Source organism: Ovis aries, chromosome 8 (assembly GCF_016772045.2).
Source record: "Ovis aries strain OAR_USU_Benz2616 breed Rambouillet chromosome 8, ARS-UI_Ramb_v3.0, whole genome shotgun sequence".
NCBI classification, from domain to species: Eukaryota; Metazoa; Chordata; class Mammalia; order Artiodactyla; family Bovidae; genus Ovis; species Ovis aries.
The window spans coordinates 19550815-19575555 of NC_056061.1; the positions used below are offsets into that span (position 1 = coordinate 19550815).

General features: G+C 39.6%; 1 long non-coding RNA gene across 1 annotated transcript in view; it reads left to right on the forward strand.

The window, feature by feature from the left end:
* LOC106991309 (uncharacterized) overlaps positions 1-21476 on the forward strand; it is a 39584-nt gene extending 18108 nt beyond the window's left edge. Inside the window, exons 2-3 of the long non-coding RNA XR_001434995.3 lie at positions 10407-10491; positions 20384-21476. This is a non-coding gene — a long non-coding RNA (uncharacterized LOC106991309). The remainder of the gene's footprint in view (positions 1-10406; positions 10492-20383) is intronic.
* The last annotated feature ends 3265 nt before the right edge of the window (positions 21477-24741 follow it).

Genomic DNA, 24741 nt, shown 5'->3' on the forward strand with positions numbered 1-24741 from the left:
TTTTTTTAAACAGCTTCAAATATCTTTAAACCTTACATATACTAGTTAAGCCTCAGTAATGAAAGCTGAGATCATAAACATCAAAAACTCCATTTAGATGTAGGGTGGATTTTTCTAATGTAACCTAAAGGGAGAGCCTCTCAGCAGGGAGAATTTCATGTTTTGATTTTTAACTGCTAATTTAAAAATTGGCTGTCAGAGAAAAGGGTGTGAGTTTGTTTTAGTTTTGGTTTCCATTTCCTGTGTAAGTACTTTGGGATGTATGTGAAGTTGAGATACGAAACAACTGGCAAAAAACAGGTAATGAGAAAATACTATCGTGAAAAATTAAACATTAATTTTCCACATAGTTTTTAGAAAGGAAAATCAGTTTGGCAAAGTGAAAAAGGTCTTTGGCAAAATAGATGGCTTGAGACCTCTATATAGGCTCCCTAATAAAAGAGTCCAGTCGATGGAAAGATCCCCCCGAAAGACCAGCAGGCCATGATCCAACAGATGCCTCTTTACCCTACAGGCTGAAGTCTGCAAGAAACAGATGAATAAGTTTAGGGCTTTTACAGAGTTAACTAAGCTTTTCAGTCCTGCTCTTTAATTAATGATGTACTTTACAAAACCAGATAGCTATAGCAGACAGTTACACCCACGTGTTAATCACTTGTTTCAGTAAGAAAACACATTGGCGTTTATGAATGGACATTGGTCTTTCACTATATGTTGATGAGAATGTTAAGATCTTGGTCAAACCATGCTGCATATACACACCCAGAGGCAGCACTGATTTTCCAACACCACCTCTGGAGTTGGGAAGGGAGACAGAGGATTGGTTGCAGGCGACCCTGAGGGAGGTTACTCTCTGTTTCGCTTGGGCGAAATGACTCCTTGCAATGCAGTCAATAAAAGGTTAAAAAGTTAAGTTTTCATATAAAAATATTTATAGTTCATATGCTTCTACATAAACGTTTAAAGGTGGAAAAAAAAAAACAAAAACAAACCCTCCAGCTTGGCATGAAAAAGATTAAATTTTCTCCCAAATATTGGTTTGGAAATTTTCCCAAAAGAAAGCTGTCTGATCAAACTGCTGCAATCTTAAGTGGTAAAAAGAATGTACTATATTTAAATGTAGCTATCAGATTTTTCTGATCAGAGTACAAGAACCCTCAAAAATCACCGTGTCTGGAATCTTCAGAAAAATATAGAAGCTTTATGATTTAGTATGGATCGCTGTGGGAGGCCTCGGGGAATTCCACAACTTTTTTTCATTGTAACCATAGCATTCCAACTGCCTTAATCTTCACGCCTGTAAAAACAGGTACTTTTTCAAATTTGGGCAATATCTCCTATGTGGCAGTGTTCTGGGTCCTTTGTCCTCAGTGTAGTTATGACCACTCCGGAAATTCAAGAAAGACATACACTTCTAGATCCAAGCTCTAGAAACATGTCCATACTGGAGCTGAAACTCTAAAAATATTTTAGCACTAAGTCCTTGATATTCAAGAGCAAAAATATACAGCAAGCTGAAAATGTGTGTGTATGTGTGTATTTCAGGAATAGGAGAACTTTAGAACACAAAATTATGTGAAGCTTCACTCACTTAAAACACAAGGAAATGTGAATAAATGGGCAGTGAAGGGGACATGTTCCTTGTACAGTTTGGCTGCCAAATCATTTCTGTTCCCTCAATATATAGCAAAGACACCCCTCTCTCTGAAACTTCTTTATTGAATGAAACTATGGGCTCCTGGAGGTGAAGACCACATTTCACACCCAGAAAGCATGTGTTCCTGGATCCCAGTACCTAGTATAACCATGGTACATAAAGTACTAAAAATAAGATTGATGAATGAAAGGAATCAATGAACATGTATTTACATGAGTAAACATGTATTTACAAACTGCTGTGACTGTGAAATGTAAGGCTTTGCTTAATAAAATTAGCTTATGATATTTCAGTTGAATATCTTGGTTCAAACAGCTGCTTGGTTTCTGAAAGCCACCCACTTTTTATTTTTCCTTGTTTGTTTTTGTTTTCCTGAGATTAATAATTTTGAAATGAATATTAATGTCTGTGAAAGTATTATTACAGCTCTGATGATATTTAAGTGTATCACAGGTTTAATCATAGTGAAATAATAAATAGATCTGGATTTCAAAATTACCTATATTAGATTACATTTTCCTAATCCCACATCTCAGATACTTTAAAAATTCTGTCCCCTAATATAGCACTGCATTTGCAGGAAAATTTTATGGGGTTCATATATTACTAAAAGGAAAAATGCAAAAATCTTATAATTCAGTGGGAAAAAAAAAAAAAACAGAACAGCATCAGATATTTTGAAAGCTTTAAAGCTTTCCTGAAAATATTCACATTAGGTCTTTTTATTATTAATAATGGACATAACTGGATTATTTCATTCCATATCCCTGGTAACTAGTGTTTAGACTTATTCAGTTCCACTCAGTTCCTTGCTTTCCAGGGCTTCTCCTTACGATTCTAGAGTTGATCCGAAGAATACCTGAGCATAATATACTCTACGTAAAAGCACAGCACAGTTCCTTGTTATAAAAAATATGGTTCTGTTTGTCGTCATTGTTTCCTCTCATTTGGCCTGTATTATCTAATCCACATTTTAAAAATTTCAGATTGCATTCAGTGTTTTAAGGCCAAAAACTGTAGTTTTTAAAGTTCAATTACTGGTGAGTATGTTTTCTACGTTGAATTACTTGGCAACCAAGAGAAGGTTCTTTATAGACTGGACTCAAAAGCTCTTGTTTACTGTTAATCCTGAATTCGGTTCTCAAAGCAAATGTCATATACACAATAGCTCTGTTGTGGATTCAGAACCAAATTCATTTCAACAATGGTAAACTCCTCAGCCCTGTTTTACAGACATGTGGTTTCAGTCAGGCACTCCAGAGCCACCTCAGAATGTAGAATCTCTTTAATAATTTGGTTGGATTGTAAGTTCTTACAGATACCCAGTTGTTTAGAACTGAAGTATTTTCCTGTTTTCCTGCTACCTAGCTCTGAGCATGCATGTCAATTCCACAGTTCCACCTAGTATCTGATGCATAAACTAAAATGCTGGTAGATGCTGATGGTCCAGTTATGAGGAATTTTTTAAAAAATTTTTTCTATTTCCCAAATATGTTACAAAGAGCGTGTGTTAGTTTTGGAATCAATAAGAAAATAAACTCTGTTTAGAAGAAAGTAAAAGCAGTGACCTGCCTCTTGAGAAACCTATATGCAGATCAGGAAGCAACAATTAGAACTGGACATGGAACAACAGACTGGTTCCAAATAGGAAAAGGAGTACGTCAAGGCTGTATATTGTCACCCTGCTTATTTAATTTATATGCAGAGTATATCATGAGAAACACTGGGCTGGAAGAAGCACAAACTGGAATCAGGATTGCTGGGAGAAATATCAAAAACCTCAGATATGCAGATGACACCACCCTTATGGCAGAAAGTGAAGAGGAACTAAAAAGCCTCTTGATGAAAGTGAAACAGGAGAATGAAAAAGTTGGCTTAAAGCTCAACATTCAGAAAACGAAGATCATGGCATCCGGTCCCGTCACTCCATGGAAAATAGATGGGGAAACAGTGGAAACAGTGTCAGACTTTATTTTTTTTGGCTCCAAAATCACTGCAGATGGTGACTGCAGCCATGAAATTAAAAGACGCTTACTCCTCGGAAGGAAAGTTATGACCAATCTAGATAGTATATTGAAAAGCAGATACATTACTTTGCCAACAAAGTTCCGTCTAGTAAGGCTATGGTTTTTCCTGTGGTCATGTATGATGTGAGAGTTGGACTGTGAAGAAAGCTGAGCACCAAAGAATTGATGCTTTTGAACTGTGGTGTTGGAGAAGACTCTTGAGAGTCCCTTGGACAGTAAGGAGATCCAACCAGTCCATTCTAAAAGAGATTGGTCCTGGGTGCTCTTTGTAAGGAATAATGCTAAAGCTGAAACTCCAGTACTTTGGCCACCTCATGTGAAGAGCTGACTCATTGGAAAAGACTCTGATGCTGGGAGGGATTGGGGGTAGGAGGAGAGGGGGACGACAGAGGATGAGATGGCTGGATGGCATCACCGACTTGATGGATGTGAGTTTGAGTGAACTCCGGGAGTTGGTGATGGACAGGGAGGCCTGGCATGCTGCGATTCATGGGGTCACAAAGAGTCGGACACGACTGAGCGACTAAACTGAACTGAAAAGCAGTGCAAGGTTAGATACCAAGATATTCTGTATAGAAGATCCTTTTGGGGGCTGCCAGTGAAATTTCTGATCTAATATTCTGGCAGGCTATGAAAACCACTTCAGAAAGAATTTTTACTTCTTACTAGAATTATAGAAACAGCCTATTTTTCTACAAGATTGAAAAGATTACCCACGTCTCTCCCTACTCAGTTCCATTGTAGTTCACAAGATGTTTTGCTTTCAAAATGCGTGGGGAAGGTAAACCTGTGCCTTGCAGACCACATCAGACCCAAATACTGTTCTTTTTGGTGATACACGATTTAAAAATTGAAATTGATGCATGAACATCATGAACATTTAGTTCGTCACAGACCCATCACACCTTTAGGTAACCTCCCTAGCAGCTGGGGTTATCTCAAGTTGATACCTAAAGGCTAGCAGTTAGTAAAAAAATGGACTGAGATATGTGACTAAGACATGTTAGGCAAAGCAACAATTGTGCTGATAGCACCAGGCTTCTCTTCATTTTGCATATGGAAGAAACTAATTTTGGAAATAAGGAATTACAATTAATTCAGTATCCACAAACACATGCTTCTTACATAACCTTATTTAACGTTCTCCTTATCTTTCTCCCTAATTAGTTCATTCTTCAGATACTTTCTGCTAATATTCCTAGAGCCTAACTGTACTCATGTATTGGTTTTTGGCTGCACCATGCAGCAGGCGTGTAGGATCTTAGTTCCTCAATCAGGGATTGAACCCACACCCTCTGCAGTGAAAGGGCAGAGTCATAACCACCAAAGTCTTAACCACTGGATAGCCAGGGAAGTCCCTGTACTTACATAGTTATTGTTTATTCTTTCTCTCTTTTTTCTTTACTGAGTGCAAAGACCCCTTTTAGGTGCTAAGGAAACAACAGTGGATATGAAGTGTACAGTCTCATATCCCCTGAAGGGGCTCAGACATGAACATTAAAAGTAACAGGATTGTGATAGTTGGCAGGAACTGAGTGCCATGGAAACACAGGGGATGAAGGCTGTGACTGCCTGGGAAAGTGTTCCGAAGGTGACAACTTCACTGACTCTGAGAAGGAGATATTCAGCTGATGATCAAGTCAGACAGAGGTATTCCGGGTCAGAGGAGGGCAACCAAAGCCTGGCTTCAAGGGAAGGCTTGGGAGATTCAAAGAACTACAATTTGTTTGGTTTGAGTTAGTCACCAGGGTGTAAGGAATGGAGAGAAATGAAATTTGCATTATTCATTCATTTAATGATTAATTTGATAAATTGTTTAATCACTTGCTCTGTGCCAAACATTGAGGATACAATAGTGATTTATATAGTCACATCATTTGTTGCACAAATATAACAGTCTAATGAGAAATGGGGAAGTAAGGAGGCAATAAAATAGAGTAAGTGCTATGATAAATTGTCTTCACTGTCATCTTATTTTAAGAATTTGCCACAACTACCCCAAACTTCAGCAACCACCACCCTGATCAGCAGCCATCAGTACTGAGGCAAGACCCTCCACTAGAAAAATATTGCAACTCACTGAAGTCTCAGACGATGGTCATATTTTTTGAACAATAAGGTAATTTTATTTATTGATTTGTTGGCTGCACCATGTAGCATGTGGGATCTTAGTTCCCCGACCAGGGATTAAAACCCACACCCTCTGCATCAGAAGCACAGAGTTTTAACCACTGGACCATCATGGAAGTCCCAATAAAGTAAATTTGAATTAAAATCTGTACATTGCTTTTATAGCCATAGTGCTACTGTATAGACTATGGTATAGTAAAAACATAACTTAATATGCGCTGCTGCTGCTGCTGCTAAGTCACTTCAGTCGTGTCCGACTCTGCACTGGGAAACCAAAAAATTCACGTGACTCGTTTTATTGCTATATTCGCTTTATTGTCATGGCCTGAAACTGAACCCACAGTGTTTCCAAGTAAGCATATATTTGAAAATACATGCTAAGAGCTGGAGAGAGGTCAGTGCTAGACATATGGGTTTGGAGACCATATACGTGGTAATTAAAACCTAGGTGTACATGAGGGCAGGGATCTCCATGTTGCTTCCCAAAGCAATTCCTGACTTCTCCGAATGGCATTCACACACAACAATGGTAGTTCAGCACTACGGACAGTGGCAGGATCACTGGCACTTCCCTGCCCCTACTCAGCCCACCCCCAATCTTTTAGTTCTGTAAGGTCAGAATTTCATATCTTTCTCATCCTAGCTCTTTTGATTGACTTCCTACCACTGCCCTGACCCATATCTATGCTTAAGGCAATTGTGTTAAAGTCATCTTATTCCAGCTTGTGTTTTTATCAGATGACAACCTGAGGCCCAAAGAGACTAAATAGTTTGCTCAAAACCACATTCCTAGTTAGTGATATCATACAACTGTTCTGAATACATCACCGTTCAGTTCAGTTCAGCTCAGTTGCTCATGTGTCTGACTCTTTGTGACCCCATGAACCACAGCACACCAGGCCTCCCTGTCCATCACCAACTCCCGGACTTCACACAGACTCACGTCCATCGAGTCCGTGATGCTATCCAGCCATCTCATCCTCGGTCGTCCCCTTCTCCTGCTGCCCCCAATCCCTCCCAGCATCAGAGTCTTTTCCAATGAGTCAACTCTTTGCATGAGGTGGCCAAAGTACTGAAGTTTCAGCTTTAGCATCATTCCTTCCAAAGAAATCCCAGGGCTGATCTCCTTCAGAATGGACTGGCTGGATCTCCTTGCAGTCCAAGGGACTCTCAAGAGTCTTCTCCAACACCACAGTTCAAAAGCATCAATTCTTCAGGGCTCAGCCTTCTTCACAGTCCAACTCTCTTCTCCCATCTTATTTGTTTCTATCTTTTCCCTCTGAGTTCTGGAAGGTTTTTGGAGTTTGTCTTCAAATTCATTAATTTTTAGCATTTTCCTATTTGCTCTTTGCTGCTTTTGCATTCTCTTTTCTTTTAATGATCCTATTCTTATTTCTAAAGCAATCTTTCCTAATTTCAAATAGTTCCCATTTAAAAATGTAATATTTTTAAATTTTATCTCTTATTGAGATAAAATTCACACACCATACAATTCACTCTTTTAAAGTGTACAATCCTATTGGGTGTCAAGTGGTATCTCATAATGGTTTCATCTTCCTAATAACTAATATTGTTGATCATTTTTTCAGATACTTACTGGCCATTTGTCTATCTTACCTGGAGAAATGTATATTCAGATGACTTAAAAATTGTCTTTTTATTGTTGAGTTGTAAGAGTTCTAGATACAAGTTCCTTACCAGTTTTATGATTTTCAAATAATTTCTCACATTCCCTGGGCTGCCCCTCCTGGTTTCTCTTGAAGCACAAAGTTTTTAATTTTGATGAAGTCCAGTTTGTCTGTTCTTGTCTTTTTTGTTTGTGCTTTTGGCGCAAGATCTAAGAACCATTGCTTAACCAAGATCACAAATATTCCTGCCCATGTCTTAAGAGTTTTATACTTTTAGCTTTTACAGTTAGGTCTTTATTTTGTGTTAAATTTTGCATATAGTGTGTATATGATGTAATGTAGTTTTTGCATCTTGTTGATAACCCAGCATCTTTTCAGTTCCTGGCATTCAGAGTTTTCTAAAGTTCTTCTTCTTCTTTTTTTTTTTTTTGCTCTATTGGTATTAACTGTTCATGGATCAGTTCAGCTCGGTCACTCGTCACGTCCAACTTTGCGACTCCATGGACTATAGCATGCCAGTCTTCCCTGGTCATCCCCAACTCCTGGAGCTTACTCAAACTCATCTCCATTGAGCCAGCGATGCCATCCAACCATCTCATCCTCTGTCATCCCCTTCTCCTCCTGCCTTCAATCTTTCCCAGCATCAGGGTCCTTTCTACTGAGTCAGTTCTTCACATCAGGTGGCCAAAGTATTGGAGTTTCAGCTTCAGCATCAGTCCTTCCAATGAACACCCAGGACTGATCTCCTTTAGGATGGACTGGTTGGATCTCCTTACAGTCCATGGGACTCTCAAGAGTCTTCTCCAACACCACAGTTCAAAAGCATCAATTCTTTGGTGCTCAGCTTTCTTTGCAGTCCAACTCTCACATCCATACATGCTGCTCCTGCTAAGTCACTTCAGTCGTGTCTGACTCTGTGCAACCCCATAGATGGAAGCCCACCAAGCTCCCCTGTCCCTGGGATTCTCCAGGCAAGAACACTGGAGTGGGTTGTCATGGCCTTCTCCCATCCATACATGACTACAGGAAAAACCATAGCTTTGACTAAATGGACCTTTGTTGGCAAAGTACTGTCACTGCTTTTTAGTGTGCTGTCTAGGTTGGTCTTCCCTAGTGGCTCAGATGGTAAAGCGTCTGTCTACAATGCGGGAGACCTGGCTTCGATCCCTGGTCGGGAAGATTCCCTGGAGAAGAAAATGGCAACCCACTCCAGTACTCTTGCCTAGAAAATCCCATGGACAGAGGAGCCTGGTGCAGGCTCCTCTGTCCATGGGTTAGCAAAGAGTCAGACACGACTGAGTGACTTCACTTTCATTTTCACTAGGTTGGTCTTAGCTTTTCTTCCAAGAAGCAAACATCTTTTCATTTCATGGCTGCAGTCACCATCTGCAGTGATTTTGGAGCCCCCCAAAATAAAGTCTGTCATTGTTTCCAGTTTCCCCATCTATTTGCCATGAAGTGATAGGACTGGATGCCATAATCTTAGTTTTCTGAATGTTGAGTTTTAAGCCAACTGTTTCACTCTCCTCTTTCACTTTCATCAAGAGGCTCTTTAGTTCTTCTTCACTGTCTGCCGTTAAGGGTGGTGTGATCTTAATATCTGAGGTTACTGATATTCACGGATGTGATCATTGAAATTTACTCCTCTGGTTAATCTCCTTTTGTAGATTTAAACTGGTGCTTTTAATCTAGAAGATGGTTCTTCCGCTTGTTCATTTTCATGATTGTGTTCATCTCCATGGATGAAGTTCACAACTTTCAGAACTGTTTGAGGGTCCAGTTCAGTTATTAGGTGCAGACGGGGAGCACGCAAAATTAAGATTCATCACAGTTCTGCTTTAATAAGTTGGATTCCAGGTGTCTGTTGGAGTAGAGGAAGAGTTACAGCCGGAGGGGACAGGTTCAGAGACTTTACTGCCGTGTCACAGAATTCTTATTTTCTTGTGGCTCAACTCAGCATATGAAGGGTAAGCAGGATGTCCTGGGATGTTGCTCTGTGTGGACTCTAGCATTTAATGTTCTTCCTATAGATGTTGGTGTGTGCATGCTAAGTCGCTTCAGTTGTGTCCAACTCTCTGTGACCCTATGGACTGTAGCCCACCAGGCTTCTCTGTCCATGGGATTCTCCAGGCAAGATTCCTGGAGTGGGTTGCCATGCTCTTCTCAGGAGCTCTTCCCAACCCAGGGATTGAACCCGCCTGTCTTATGTCTACTGCAATGGCAGGTGGGTTCTTTACCACTAGCACCACCTGGGAAGCCATATAGATAGATAGCAGGATTGATATTTGTCCATCCCTGGTTGCCCTATATCTCATATTGGTCTCTAGTTGCAGAGCACTTTAACAGAGAGCCCCTAAAGTTTATAGCAAGTGCCAATTCATTTTTCCTCCATTTTAAAACACATAAATTTAGATCCGCATCTTGCACAGAAAATTTCTTTCAGCCTCCGATTTGACTCTGCTCATTACTGATTATTCTTGGCATCTATCTACTGACCCCAATGAGCTCAGTTTCCTATTCCCCTTATCCTGAATGATTATTTTGTGGTTTTTGCTGGTGTTTCCTATACTTGTCCTTCCCTAACCACTGGCCCCCGACTTTGGTGACTGATCTATTTTTTCGTGTTTTACAGCAATAAACTACAGTTAGAGATCAGATTGTGCTTCTGTTCAGTAGATTGATTTAAGTCATGCAGTGTCTTTAGCATGGACAATAGCCCTGCTGCCTGTCCTAATGAGAACATTTCCACGGTCAAGTTGAAATGCCTAGATGCCGCTAATACCACTCAACAGCCTTGTATAAGTTTTCAGATCAGTGGGCATATCACTGGATAAAATGACCAAAAAAAGTAAAAGAGCAAGAGGTCTATGGTATTAGTCAGATTTCTGCTGAAATAGTGCCACATAATAACCAACCACACACTTAGAGGCTTAGAACAACAGATGCTTGTTTTTCTTGTTCCAGGATCGGTCAGCTCCACATTTCTTCATTCCTGAGTCTGGCTTTACAGGAGATCCCAGAAGGAAAGAAGTGCTAAAGCCAAAGACAGGTGTGTTTAAAGCCTCTGCTTGCGTCACATCTGCTAACTTCAGTTGCCCAAAGCAAGTCACGTGGTCAAACCTAATATGAAGTCAGTGGGGAAACAAAAGCTGCCTACTCTGGTGGGAGGTACTGCAAAGCCACTTGACAAATGGTGTGTAATTCCACATCGGGGAGGGAATGAAGAATTGAATACAATCCAATCGTATGCTCAGTTGCTCAGTCTTTGCAGCTCTGGGGATTGTAGCCCACCAGTCTCCTCTGTCCATGGGATTTTCCAGGCAAGAATACTGAAGCAGGGTGCCATTTCCTACTCCAGGAGATCTTCCTGACCCAGGGATCAAACCTGCGTCTCCTGCATTGGCAGGGAGATTCTTTACCACTGCGGCACAATCCAGTTACCATAACCATAATTCTGTTTGCTATACGCCTTCCCATTTCACTTCCCATTTCACAACTTTGTATTAGTAAGGAAACTTAAAGGTTTTCTAATATGATCCTTTATTGTATATATGAGTTATCTGGGGCCCAGAGAGACTATGGGGAATTGCTTATAAGTCAGCTCAAAGCTCTGCTCCATGAGGCTAAATGCTGTACTACAGACTTTCCTCCAGATCCCAACTCTGCGTGGAATTACATGAGTTTAGTTCATGAGATAAACCCAGGATTAAGGACCTAAATGAGTCGATCTCCAGAGGTAAAAACCTAGATTGGCTACAGATTTGAAGAATTTGGGTAGTATACTGAAGAGAGACCTTATGTTCTAGATTCTGACTTTTAAAAAAAATTGTTTTTTCGTAGAGTTTTTCTAAAGAAAATATTTAGAGACTCAGAGTTGTTATTTAAAAATAGGTAATGTTTCCAGGAGGAAATGTTTAGTTTCTTTCCCAGTGGCTTTCCATTGTCTCCATGTTTTATCTGACAAAGAATCAAATGTAAGGAAGGGCCGAGGGCAGGGAGGTAGACCCAGTGGAAAATTGCCAGAGATGGAGGGAAGCTGTAAAACAGGGCCTATGCAAGCTGACTTTTGCTTTTTAAGTTTCCCTAATGTCCTCCCTAAGGTAAATCACCAGTGGCTAATGGGCTTGGCTTACTCCTCAAAAGCAGATCTGAGCTGGTAAGCTAACTGCAGTGCCCTGGAGTCGGGTTTGTTTTGAGAGAAGGGAACAGCTGTTCCTCCGGAGTCCTCAGCCTATCCATTACCTCAGTGTTCCTAGATGCTACTGCTTACAGCCCTTTCTGTCTTCTGTTTACTGCTCCAATTCTGTAGGTCAGGGTGACTACAGATTACTTTTTTTTTTTTAAGAGAGACTTAATAGTTAAGATAGTATTTGTTATTAATGTCCTGCCCAAGTTTGACAGTTTCTTTAACATTTCATGGTTATACTTCTAGTTTGTTTACTTCGTGCGAATGGACTCTGCTGGCAGGAAACTTGACCCCTGTAGATGATATTATCTTGGAGGAATGTAGGGCTAGGCTAGAGGGTAGTTTTTCTGCGAATCAGTGATCTGACCACACATAAGAAACAAAGCCAGATAAGAAGCCACCGTTCAAGATGAAAAACAGAGTAATAATTTAGCAATACAACATTAAAAAAGAAACACAGGAAAAGGTACAAAATATGTTTCAAATAATTATTTTCTACCCTATTATTATTCTGTTCCCTTTATTTTACCCTTGAACAGACGGTCCCCAAGTTTTCAAATATGATCTCATTTTTAACATGAAAAAATTTAATAGAGTCCCACATAACAGTAATTATAGTTTTAGTAGAATTTGATTGATAATACATTAGGACAAAGCACATAGTTATGAATTCACTGATGCTTTTAATTAAAATTGTGCTTTATAGAACAACATAGCATTTATAGCCATTTGAAGAATAGGTATACATATCAACACAAGCCACCTTATTCAGGGTACAGATAAGCATACTTCATGGAAGTATGCGTGTCTTCCTGTAATAATTATAAAAATCAGCAGATGTCCAGGACCCATCGTCTGGCATCTAAACCTTGTCCTCCATTTTTATGCCTGTCAGTATTGGAAGCTGTCCTATTTAATGACATCATTGGTCTCCTGTTTGCACAGGCGCTGCATATTCTTACTGGCTGGATTAATCAGGACATAACAACATGAACTGAGCCTTGTCTTTCTAAAAGATGACTGGAGTTTAGGATACTTTTTTGTTTTTTTTTTAACCTATTTGTATGTTTCCTTGAGGAAGTCAGTGTCTTTGAAACATTGATACATCGTTTACCTTTTGCAAAATTAAGGATAGGGGCTAGGAATATACTTGCTCTGCCCAACTCAACAGACACTGTGAGGTTTAAACCAGATTATATAGCACCTCATTGCACAAACAATAAATGGTAGCTGGCCAGTCAGTATCTTAGTACAATCTTCCCATCTAGAACCTAATTCTTGGCTGTTGCAGTACTAGGACTGTGTAATTCACCCAGAGTTACACTGGCCTGGGTGACTGCCATACTTCCGAGACCCACAGCGGCCTGTGGACAGGAAGTGGAAGGTCCACACAGTGAACTGCGCTGGGAGTGATGACTTAGTTTTAAGATTTACCTTGGCCATTTCAACAAATCATTTAATCTTTCTGGGCCTCAGTTCCTTGTGTGTGTGTATGCTAAGTCGTTTCAGTTGTCTCCAACTCTTCGCGACCCTATGGACTGTAGCCTGCCAGGCTCCTCTGTCCATGGGATTCTCCAGGCAAGAATACTGGAGTGGGTTGTTGCGCCCTCCCCAAGACTAGAAGAATGGACCGAAATCTCAGAGGTATTCACTTTTTACAATGGGGCTCTTCTATTTCCCTAAATGAAATCTAATTGCAAAACTCCAATGGATAAACCAGATACAAAACAACATACAATTTTCACATGCAGTTTAAAACTTCTACTGTTTGCCATTGAGGCCCTAGGAGTACACCTTGAAAACCACTGACTCAGTTCATATTTAAGATCCAGCTCTAAACAAAGGTATCCATTTTCTCATTTAAAGTGAGAGAAAATGTTCCTTTCCCCAAAATTGCTAGTGGTCATCTCCACGGGACATCTAGCTCTGATGGTCATGCCCGCTCAGGAAATCAAACCTTAGATCAGACCATTGAGCATGAAATAAAGCAAGTTCTTCTTCTTCTTCTTCTTTTTTTTTTTTTGGACTGTGCTGCGTGGCTTGTGGGATCTTAGTTTCCTGACCAGGGACTGAACCCTGGGCCCTCAACAGTGAAAGCACCACATCCTAACTGCTGGACAGCCAGGAAATTTCCCACATGCTCTCTATTCTTGAGGAATAGTTTTATCAAGCAGTGGTGACCTAGTTTAATGCCCTTCTTCATGCTAATAATTTTTTTTCTCTAAAGAATTGGGCAGGGAAATCTAGAACCTCAGCACCATTCTCCATAGGTCAGTATGGGCAGAAACACTCATTATAACCTTACCCTTTAACTTGTCTTTTTATGTCTCCGTATAGATCTCCATACTCCTGACATGACTGTCCTCCTAATATTCAGAATACGCATCTAGACTTTAGGAAGCTGTCAAACTTTTCAGTATGTTTGCACACACCTGAACCAGGTGGTCACCTAGGCGCTGCCTTGTGCATTTCCTACGTTGGAGGGTTTGCCACTGGAGATAGACTCATTTCTCTTTCCTCGAAGGAGTAGTTCTTAGACATTTTTTAATACAGATTTAATTCAGATTCGATCTGAAATACGAATCTCTGCAGATTCAAATATCATCAAATGTGTAACTCTGATGAATGGGTCATATTACAGCGTTCTCTAGACAGCAAGCTCCCGGTGAGATCCCGGACTACTGCAGGACCTGTTTTTGTTTGCTCAGCACCTAACAGGACCTGAGCTACAAAGGAAACTTGATACATCTTGAATGACTGACTAAATAAATTAAGTGAATTTGTAGCAACTCATTAAGCAAGAAAAGACTGAATGGCATTATTATTTTGAAAAGCAGCAGTTGCAAAATTTATAACTCAGTTTATCGCTGAACAAATCTAGTTTGTACCTTCAGACCCTGATAATGCCCCTGCATTGTCACAGCTTCAGAAAACATGCATTTCTAAACCACAATGATGCACCCCAGTCAGTATCTTTCCCAGTTTCCAGCCACTGAAAGATCCGCTGGGAGCTAGAGGATGAGGCCAGTCGAGCTGGCAGCTGAGGAAGGAACCACAGAAACTATGGGTTCGAAGCCTAGCCTTTGCTTGCTATGTGACTTGGGGCAAGTTCCTTACTGTCTCTATATCTATGAAATGGTTATTAGCTGATGTGAGGATTTAATGAGCTGATGACCCCAAAGCCCTTGCAATAGAGCCAGGCACGTCGTAAACATTCAGTGGGTACTTTCATGTATTCATCCTGGTTTAGTGGAAGGAGTATAAGCTTTAAGTTAGGCAAGCCAGGATTTTAATTCATACTCTGGCCCTTTTTCTTGTTTAATCATTTAATTTCACTGAACTTGTTTCATCTTGTGTAAAATGTGGATAATAACAGTGGTGGTGGGGAAATGCTATTTAAAACTGCAGCAGACAACAGCCTTCAGATTCCTAAGACTCTAAGTTTAGGAAAACACCTTGATGATCCCGCTTTGGATATGAAAGAGGAAGCCCCAGACAGAGAACTAAATCACTTTGTCTGATAAAGTAAGGCTTTTGAGCATTCCAGAGCTTGAGATGAAAACAGCAACCCCAAGAAGAACAGAAGTCCAGCAGAATAGCCCCAAATCTGGGCTCTTTGGGCAGCAAGAGTGTTGAATTGTTACTTGGCACCACAGTGAACCATCCCCTACCTTTTCACCAGAATATAAATAGATATGTGTTATATAAGTAATCATATGTGAGTGATACTAGGGAAGTGAAGAAATTAGGGTGATGTGTTTGTAGTAGAAGGAGAAGGGGGTGACAGAAGATAAGATGGTTGGACAGCATCACCGACTCAATGGACATGAATTTGAGCAAACTCTGGGAGATAGTGAAGGACAGGGAAGCTTGGCACACTGCAGTCCGTGGAGTTGCAAAAAGTTGGACATGACTTAGTGACTGAACAACAACGTTTGTAGTGCTGGATAAAGCAGTACAGTAGAAGGGAACAGAAACACAAGAGGTATATAGAGGAGAGATGAAGATATTTTGGCCCAGGTAGGAAAATAGGGTTCGAGGTAAAGAAACCCGGATAAGTGGGGAAAACCAGCAGATATCTCACCAGTGCGAGACGGCAATCAAGCACGTTTATTTTACATTGATCTTAGTCATTGTTCTTTAGTCACTAAATCATGTCCAACTCTTTTGCAACCCCATGGATTATAGCCGGCCAGGCTCTTCTGTCCATAGGATTTTTCAGGCAAAAATACTGGAGTGGGTTGCCATTTCCTTCTCCAGGGGATCTTTTCAACCCATGTATTGAACCTGTGTTTCCTGCATTCCAGACAGATTCTTTACTGCTGAGCCACCAGGGAAGCCCACACTGATTTTAAAGGATTTAAAAAATGAAAAATAAACAGAAAACCCCTAGAGTCAGTTAAAGAAGCTAAGTATCCTGGCATTTGTGCTACACACTCACTAGGATTCTCATGACAATTAGTGTTGATGGATGTAAACTCCTAGCGCAAAGTAATTATTCCATAAATAATAACTATCATCCACTTACCCTGTTAACCCATATATTATTCAGTGATTATTTATCTAACCCGAAGAAGCTGGGCAAAGAGCAGCTGGTATGTGTTGAGGGCGGTGGAGCATACAGGTTCTTTCCTCTTACCTAGCATACCTCTTCCTACTCTGCACATTTCTATCCCTGGCCTCTGTCTTTCTGCACAAAAAAAATACACTCCCTGAGGCTTCAGGAGGGTCAGGAAAACACAGGCAGGCTTGTGACACTGAAAAGATTTTTCCTACGTCATGCTCATGTAAGAGAAAGCTTATAGATGGAAAGTTTAAAAATTATTTCAGTAATCAGCTCAGTTAAGAGTGACAAGCAGGGTTCTAAAAACATGGAGCTATTTTATCTATGATCCATTTTCCAGTAAGTGACTACCAAGATAGCTGGAGCACAAGAATAGGTAATGGCTTTGTTTTCCTAAGATGTAGTCATTGCGATTATTTTTAGATGAAAGATTTGGAGTCAGAAGCACAACTCATAATTATGTTGCTATGATTCTACAACCAGTTGTTTTGTGGAATTAATTCAACCATAACAACTTTAAAAGTCACCACATTTTCCAAAAAAATGTGCAGATAAAAACGGAAAATAAAATATTCCATGACACGAAGTGCTGCCATGAGCTCACATCTTTCTGCTTTCGAAGCTTGTACGCCCTCTTCCCTAGGCCCTTTTCTAGTTCCCAGTTCTCACCCTCCTTGACCCATTATTGAAGCTCACTGACAGACACTCCTGCAGGAAGCCCTCCTGAAGACCTCAGCCTGATGAACACCCCTTCTTCTGAACTCCTGCATTGACTGTGGATGGTCTACAACTTTCCTTAGAACTCCTCATTCTCTCCCTCGAATTTTTTTTAAAGATCTTTTCGACCTGGGCCTTTTTTTTTTTTTCCTCTAAAGTCTTCCTTGAATATGTTACAATATTGCTTCCGTTTTCCATTTTTGGTTTTATGGCCATGAGGTACCTGGGATCTTAGCTCCCTGATCAGGGATCGAACCAGTGCCCCCTGCATTGGAAGGCAAAGTCTTAACCACCATCAGGAAAGTCCCTCTCCCTTGAATTTTAGTTTATTTTCAAATGTATATCACTATTTCCAAAGCTAGGTTTGTATCCTGTAACAATTTAACATTACGAAAACAATATGTCAGAGATCAATAGTATCAAAAATTAGGAAGAGAGGAAAGAAAACTGTTCATAATCTCATTATTTTAACACTAGTTCTATACTTATCATTTTATGGTGTTTTTCCTAAACTTTTTTCTATACTTACTCTTTCACTAATTTAATTCCAGTGGCAATGTAATTTCACATTTTGAATTTTTGCAACTAATGTTACATCACCACCATTTTGTTAATTGCTATAGCCTTCATAAATATTCCTTTAAAGCCTGTATAATATTGACTATTGTTAAAATTTTAGATTGTTAATTATAGTCCACTATTATACTAGGCTTCCCTGGTGGCTCAGTGGTACAGAATCTGCCTGCCAATGTAGGGGATGCAGGCTCAATCTCTGGATCAGAAAGATCCCCTGGAGGAGGAAATGGCAACCCACTCCAGTATTCTTGCCTGGGAAATCCAGTGGTCAGAGAAGCCTGGCTTGCAACCATGGGGTTGCAAAAGGGTTAGGTGCGACTTAATGACTAAACAATTATGATTCAGCAGTTGACATATTTATGTACGTAGATTTTTCAGTGTGTGCGTTTTTGTGTGTGTGTGCATGCGTAGTTTGATATTTTTTTCTTGGGATAGTATTCCAGAAGGAAGATTACTGAACCAAAGAGTATGATTATTTTTATGGTTTTAGAAACATATTGCCAAATTGGTTTCTGAAAGAGGGCCCAATTTATATCAGCAGAAGCAAATGAGAATACCGGTTTCTCCAAATTTTTATGAGAATTAGTTCTTAATTACCTAGTCTTCATATAAACAAAAAAGGATGACATTGGTTCACTGTTTTAATTATTTACTATGACTTCAAATATACAGAAAAGTTAGGAGAAAAATATTAATTCAATGAATGCCCTGGTTTAACAAATCTTAATACATTTCCATATTTTTACTAGTTCTATAAAAATATATACATAGACGAAGTCTTTGCATACCTCCTTCCCAATTCTATGCCAACGCTCTGCAGAGACAGCCAGAGTTGGATGTTTATCATCCCTTTGCATTTCCATTTCCGTATCTTTTAATTGTTAAATCTTTGATTAGTAATGAAGTTAAACTCTTTCCTATGACATAGCTAATAGGAAAGTACTCAGGTTCTAGAATCAGGTAGATCTGGCCTTAAATTCCTAGTCTGTTTCTCGCTACCCATGTGTCCTTGGACCTCTCCATGCCTTGGTTTACTGATAGAAAATGGAGATAAAATCATTCCTACAATTCTCTAGTCATTAAGTTGTGTCAGACTCTTTTCGACTCCATATACTGTGTGAAGCCCGCTAGGCTCCTCTGTCCCTGGGATTCTCCAGGCAACAATACTGGAGTCGGTTGCCATGCCCTTCTCCAGGGGATCTTCCTGACCCAGGGATCGAACACAGGTCTCCTGTATCTCCTGCATTGGCAGATGGGTTCTCTACCACTGTGTTACCTGGGAAGCTCCAATTCTCTATGTTGCTATGAAAATTAAACGCTGTGATTCAGGTAAAATTCTTGGCACAGTGCTCAGCACTAAATACTACCTTTCATTATTATTCTAGTTTCTCTTTTGGATTGCTTGCTCCTTGTCCCTCATAAAGAGATTAGCTTACCTACAACTGTGAAACACTTTATCAAACATGATCCTATTTACTCCTCATGACAGCTTTATGAGATAGTATTGCAGTGATCCCTGCTGACAAATGAGGAAACTGAGCTTGAAAGGTCCACATCCAGCAGGCAGCAGAGCTGTGTGTGTCTGAACGCGCATCTCTGGTACTAGCACCTTGCATTGTGCATTTCTAGGCTGCAGCCCCATCACTTCTGAAAGTTAACAAGCTGTTTCATGATACAATATGACTGGCCTGTGAGGTAGTTTTAGCACTGTTCTTTAACTCAATCATTATAGATAGATTCCAGTTTCTTTCCCCATTTATAAATATTTTCTTTTCCTTTAGTTTCTAAATATCCTATAGGAAATATTTCTTTTATAAAACTAGATATATTTTTAAGTGCAACAAAAATTGTTACCAGTTAGATAATATAATCATATTGTATTTACATTGTTAGAGATTTAAGATATCTATGTTTGGTATTACTTTTTTCTGATTTTTAAAATTTTATTTTAAAAATAAGACAAAGAGAAGATCTTAAGCAATTTCTGCACCCAATTTTCAGTCCATGAATGCATTAGCCCTAAGTATTCTAACTAAAGTAACCTGTAATGATCCTGAGTAAACATTCAGTTAGCTGGAGTAAGAGTAAATGAAAATTTCATGATTTATAAAAATTTAATTTAAAAAGAAAAACAATGTCTTAATAAAATGCATTTATAAACTATATCTCAGGAAACCTTGGTTTTCATTGTTTTTTTTTCAAGGCACAGGAAAAAAGTGCCATGGGTATAGATTACAGTCTACTCTGGCATGCATTAATAGGATACATTCATAAGTATCAGTTCTGTTTGTATAAATCTTAAACTATAAGAACACTTTTTACAGTGACATTCTATGGTAGTCATAGTTTTCTCAGGTCTCATATTTCACTCATTTTTTTCTTTGAACATTTTGATCTCTCACATCAAGTGACATTCTTATATTTAAGAAAACCAGAAGAGGGGTGGGCGTTAATGAGGCAGTCATAGGCAACATGACAAAGCCCCCAGGACATGGTAGACGGAGGGACCCTTATTGGCAGCTTGAGCAGCAACAAACATCTCAAGACTCAGGAATAGTGTGTTATGGACACAAGATCATACTGAACTAAATACTGAAGTATTTTTGAAACGACCAATATAGATTCCACCAACCTAAATCCAGTGTTTGTTTTGGTTTTATTCCAATATGAGAATAATCTGGTCCTTTTTTTCTCCCAGAAACCACAGGATTCAGGTAAGTGGCAGTATGGGTTACTGGGAGTCCATAAAAACCATCATTTTGTACATGACCGGCTGCCCCTCACCTGGAAATCTGCCAGTTCTCCCAGCGACTCCCCAGAGCAATACTCTGGGTCTGGCCTTCTGCCAGTTTGTGAAAAGGGATCAAGGCATGAGCTTCACTGTGGCTCTCTCTGCAGGTCTCCCTCAGCGGACCTTCTCCCGGAGCCGGCAGCCACCTCAGGAGAAAGCCGTCTGGAAACTCTCGCAAAGTTTACCTGTTTAGCTGGCGAACGCCCATACGAACCAAACATTCTAAGGAAATTCATCAGAACCCCTGGATGAAAGGGTAACAGGAAAGCGACACCGTCTGGCACCTGCTTCTGTATCAGGCAGGTACTTACAGGGTGATAACCACCTCTGCCCTCAACACACGGGGATGTACACACTCCTCTTAAGACTCATTTCCTCTAAAAAATCTTAAGCCGTCTGTCCAAAGAGATGGTATGAGGATGAAAATTCCTTAAAAAAAAAAATGATGTGGTAAAACCCAAACTCAAACTCAAACCCAGAGCAAAAGTGGTGTTGGTCTCCTATGCTTCGATCTCCTAGAAGCAGCTTCAGGCAGCAGGCTCCGCGGGCGGGTGAATTCAGGGGCCGTTTTAGGGCAAGCCGGGTGGGATTAGATGTTCCAGTGTGCACTGTGCTCCTAAGCCCGCTGTGATCTGAAACTGAGCTCTTGGGCCTGGGCCAGAACCAGACTGACGTGCCAGGGTGAGCAAAGAAGGCAGCAGCCTTCAGGCAACCGCCGTGCAGAATTCTCTGGATAATGCCTTTGGCTCTGTTCTCTCCAACACTAGTCAGATGCTCCCAGTCCATCTGCGACCTCCTTAGTGTCACTATAGGTGTGTCCTGCTGAAATTGTACATCTTTTTAAGATTCTGAAAATAAATCCTATCACTATCTTCTGGTGTCAGTTGAGAACAGTTATCTTTCAGTGGTTTTCACAGTATAAATAACTTGCCCAACTCTACTAAGGCTCTGTAACTTCATTAGGAGGTTATTCTGTAATGAAAAAAATAAGTACCTAATTATGTAAAGACATGGAATATCCCAATTAGGAAAATGCCATATAAATTTATGTATATCATATATATCTTTTATAATTTATTTTGTCATCATCCATAATATATGTATGAGGAGTGTGAATTTAATTTTGGATGCTCTGTTCATTGTTAATTCATCTCAGATTCTCTATGAGCACTTATGATAATGAATCTATTTGATGTTCGAGTGGCTCTTCTGTGCTTTCATTTGCAGTTTTGCAGTTCAGTAATTGGCAATTCAGGGTGCAGAAAACATTTTTTAAAAGGTCTCAGTAAGTGTAATAAAAGTACAAATTGGTTATTCTAGGTTTTTAAAAACTTTTATGTTTTATTGAGTTGTAACAAAAGTCTATAAGAAGTTATTCCTTCTGAATTCAGTTTTAGGGAGTATGTCAAAATAGATTCCCCCTAAATAACACTATAAAATATTATGTACGTTTAGAAATATCTTGTCTATGGTTCAAAGTAGAGTAAAAAGTAGACCAATTTAAATGAATTAATTTTAATGTATTAGTCTAGATATGTCCGAATATCAGGTGATCCCCATTTTTTTCAAGACACATTCAGAAATGTGTGCCAAGTTTGGGACAGCGTGATATGTTAAAAGAAACGATTCAATATCAACACATTATTGATTAAAAAGATATGAAAAGATTAAATATCAACACATTATTGTTGCTTAACCATAACACAAAACATGTTGCTTTTTCCACTTTTACATTCAACATATATTTATGATGACTAAAATGTAATCATTATTGTACTACATTTTATTGTTTTAAAATTATCTATTAAAAAAAATACTGGCTCCAGAGTTTATGGATTGAATTTACATCAAGCTAGATGACTTCTCCAATCAGTATGCTGTTCATCAAAATAAACTAAGAGTGATCCATAATATCAGGGACTTGTAAGGACTGGAGCACAAAGCGACTCCATCTTTTCTGAGAGATAATTTGGGCTTAAAAACCCCCAAAGAGCCCTCACCTTATAGATATCTATGTATGTCTATAAAACAGAAAATTAAAAAGCTATAAGGCATTATAGTGAAGTAAGTCAAACTTTTACACCTAGCCCTACTTTTTCCTGCTCAAGTTAGATATTCAACAAATATTAATATTTACTAAATGAGTAAGTAATGAACATTTATGTACTATCTTCTTTTGGTTTTTAATATGTATTATTTTTATAATAAAAAAAATAACTGAGAAATTAGTTCCTCCATAAATCCAGAAACTATAGCTAGACTTTTCTTTTGTTTCCTGACTATAATACTTGTTAAAATTCCATTGACATTTTAGCCAAAGTGTCCATTCTTTAAATTAACCCAGATCACTCTAGAGGTTGTTTTAGTGATATTAGCTTTATTTACAGTTCCAGAGATCCCTACATCCTCCCATTGTGTAAGAAAAATAGGAAAACTCTTCGGAATGAAAACTTACCAAAGTTAATAGAGCTATTGAATTGAATACTACCTACCACCTAGAAGTAACAAAACTACCGTGGAAACTGTCTTAATGTTTTACAATTATTTGAGTGGTGAAGTTGTAACCTAAGAACTACTCTTAATTAGTTACTTAAAGCCTGTGCACCTCAGTGAACTCAATAAGCTGCCCAAGTCTGTCGTCTGCTTCTGGGAGCACTTTGGATAGTGGTAAACTTGTTTAATTGGGATAGCCACCGCTGGGACCAGCCAAGGCAAGACTATTGAGGACTTTGTCCAGTGAGTTTCATGTGTGCCCAAGTGGCATTCTGAGTGCACTCAAACCTGCTGTTCCTCTCAATCTTGTCTTCTCTGCATGTATCTGTTATCACTGGAGTCAGTTCACATTGCTCTGTGCTGCCTTTCTGGTTATTCATTCTTGGTTGACAGCACTCAGAAATATTTTCATCAGGCTCCAAGAACCCCCATTTTACTACTTAAACAGATAATAGACGAAAACCCAACTCCATTATATCTTTATCTTCACAGGTTGTTTCAGTTGGGCTCTCTGGGAAGCAGATGCTAAAAGGGAGTTAGGAATGCAAGGCGTTTATTAGAGATAACACCTGCAAAAGATAAAATAGGCAGGAAATAGGATTGGAAAGGAAAGACTCAGACCGCAGTGTATATCTGTTGGGGTTTCAGTCAATCCGGTGGGGAGCTAGAGAACAAAGGCTGATAATTGGAAGGGTTCTGCATCGGAAACACTGGCATGCCCCAGTATCTCTGCCACGCTTCCTCACTGGCTGGGGCTCTCCAGGAAAAGAGAAGCCTCCACTCAAAAGCTGAGGCAGACTCCTCATGTGTTAACAGCTTGTGGACTGACCATCCGTGTGGATGAACATCAAGGTCTTTCTTGAAGGGAAATCAGAGGGAAGCAACTCTAGTACTGCTTCATCAGTTGAATTTCTCTATTGTCTCACCTCTGTAATCTTAAACTCTACATGCTACCTGTTCGCTGTAACACCCTGTCTTTCCACTGTTCATCCCCTTATGCCCGTTATATCTGCTCTTTGCTTTTGTGTGAAATTTTCACTCCCCTACTCCCTCCACCTTCTCTAAACATTTCACCCTCTCTTGACATCACTGCTTTCTCCAGGTAGGCTAGACCCTGCTCCTCATCACTTCATCCATTCTCCAGCCAATATCCTTAAATTCTCTGCCCCTTTTCCCTTAGTGCCCACAATGCAAAACCATGTTTATCCATCTGCCTTCTTTATTCCTATACTTAAGCTGATGGCCACAGCTAAAGAAAATCATATAATAGTATAGATTAATGTCACGTAGTTTCCAGTCTTGGCTGAACCCTAAACACTGTACAGAAATCCTATAATTAGATTCTTCCTTCTCATATGGCACCTAAAGGAAAAATCTTATAATTTTTGTTTTGCAACATGTTAACAAACATGATGGGGAAAAGTTCCTTAGGGCAGATCTGAATTCTACCTTTACTGTTTGTGTGAACTTAACTTCTCCAGGTCTTTTCCCCTCCATCTTTAAAACGGAGCTATTATTAGCTGCTGATAATACTGTTTTCAGGATTACATAAAATATTTAAACAGTTTAGTGAAAATTCTCAAATCATTGAGTACACAGACCCTAAGGTTTCCCCCCCACTAACTGACCAACTGTACTCTACTGGAAACCCCTCTTTCCACTAAGTACATCCCAATCCAATTTCATAACATTTGGACATTTTAAGTTGTTAAACCAGCCCTCTTCTCCACTGGTGTAGCTTAGGAAACTGTGTGTGCCTTTAGTGAAGGCATGATCAGCTTTCTTGAACTCCACAATTTCCTCCTTCCACTTAACATTTGGTGTCTGAAAAGGAAGACAGAGAAGAATTTGTTTCTTCATACACTGTCAAGGTTGCTATCCCGCTTTCATTGTAAATGACCTTGAATCTTTTCTATAGGCTCAGTATGACCAGGTAGTGACTGTAATAATTTCCACTGACAAAGAGACCAGT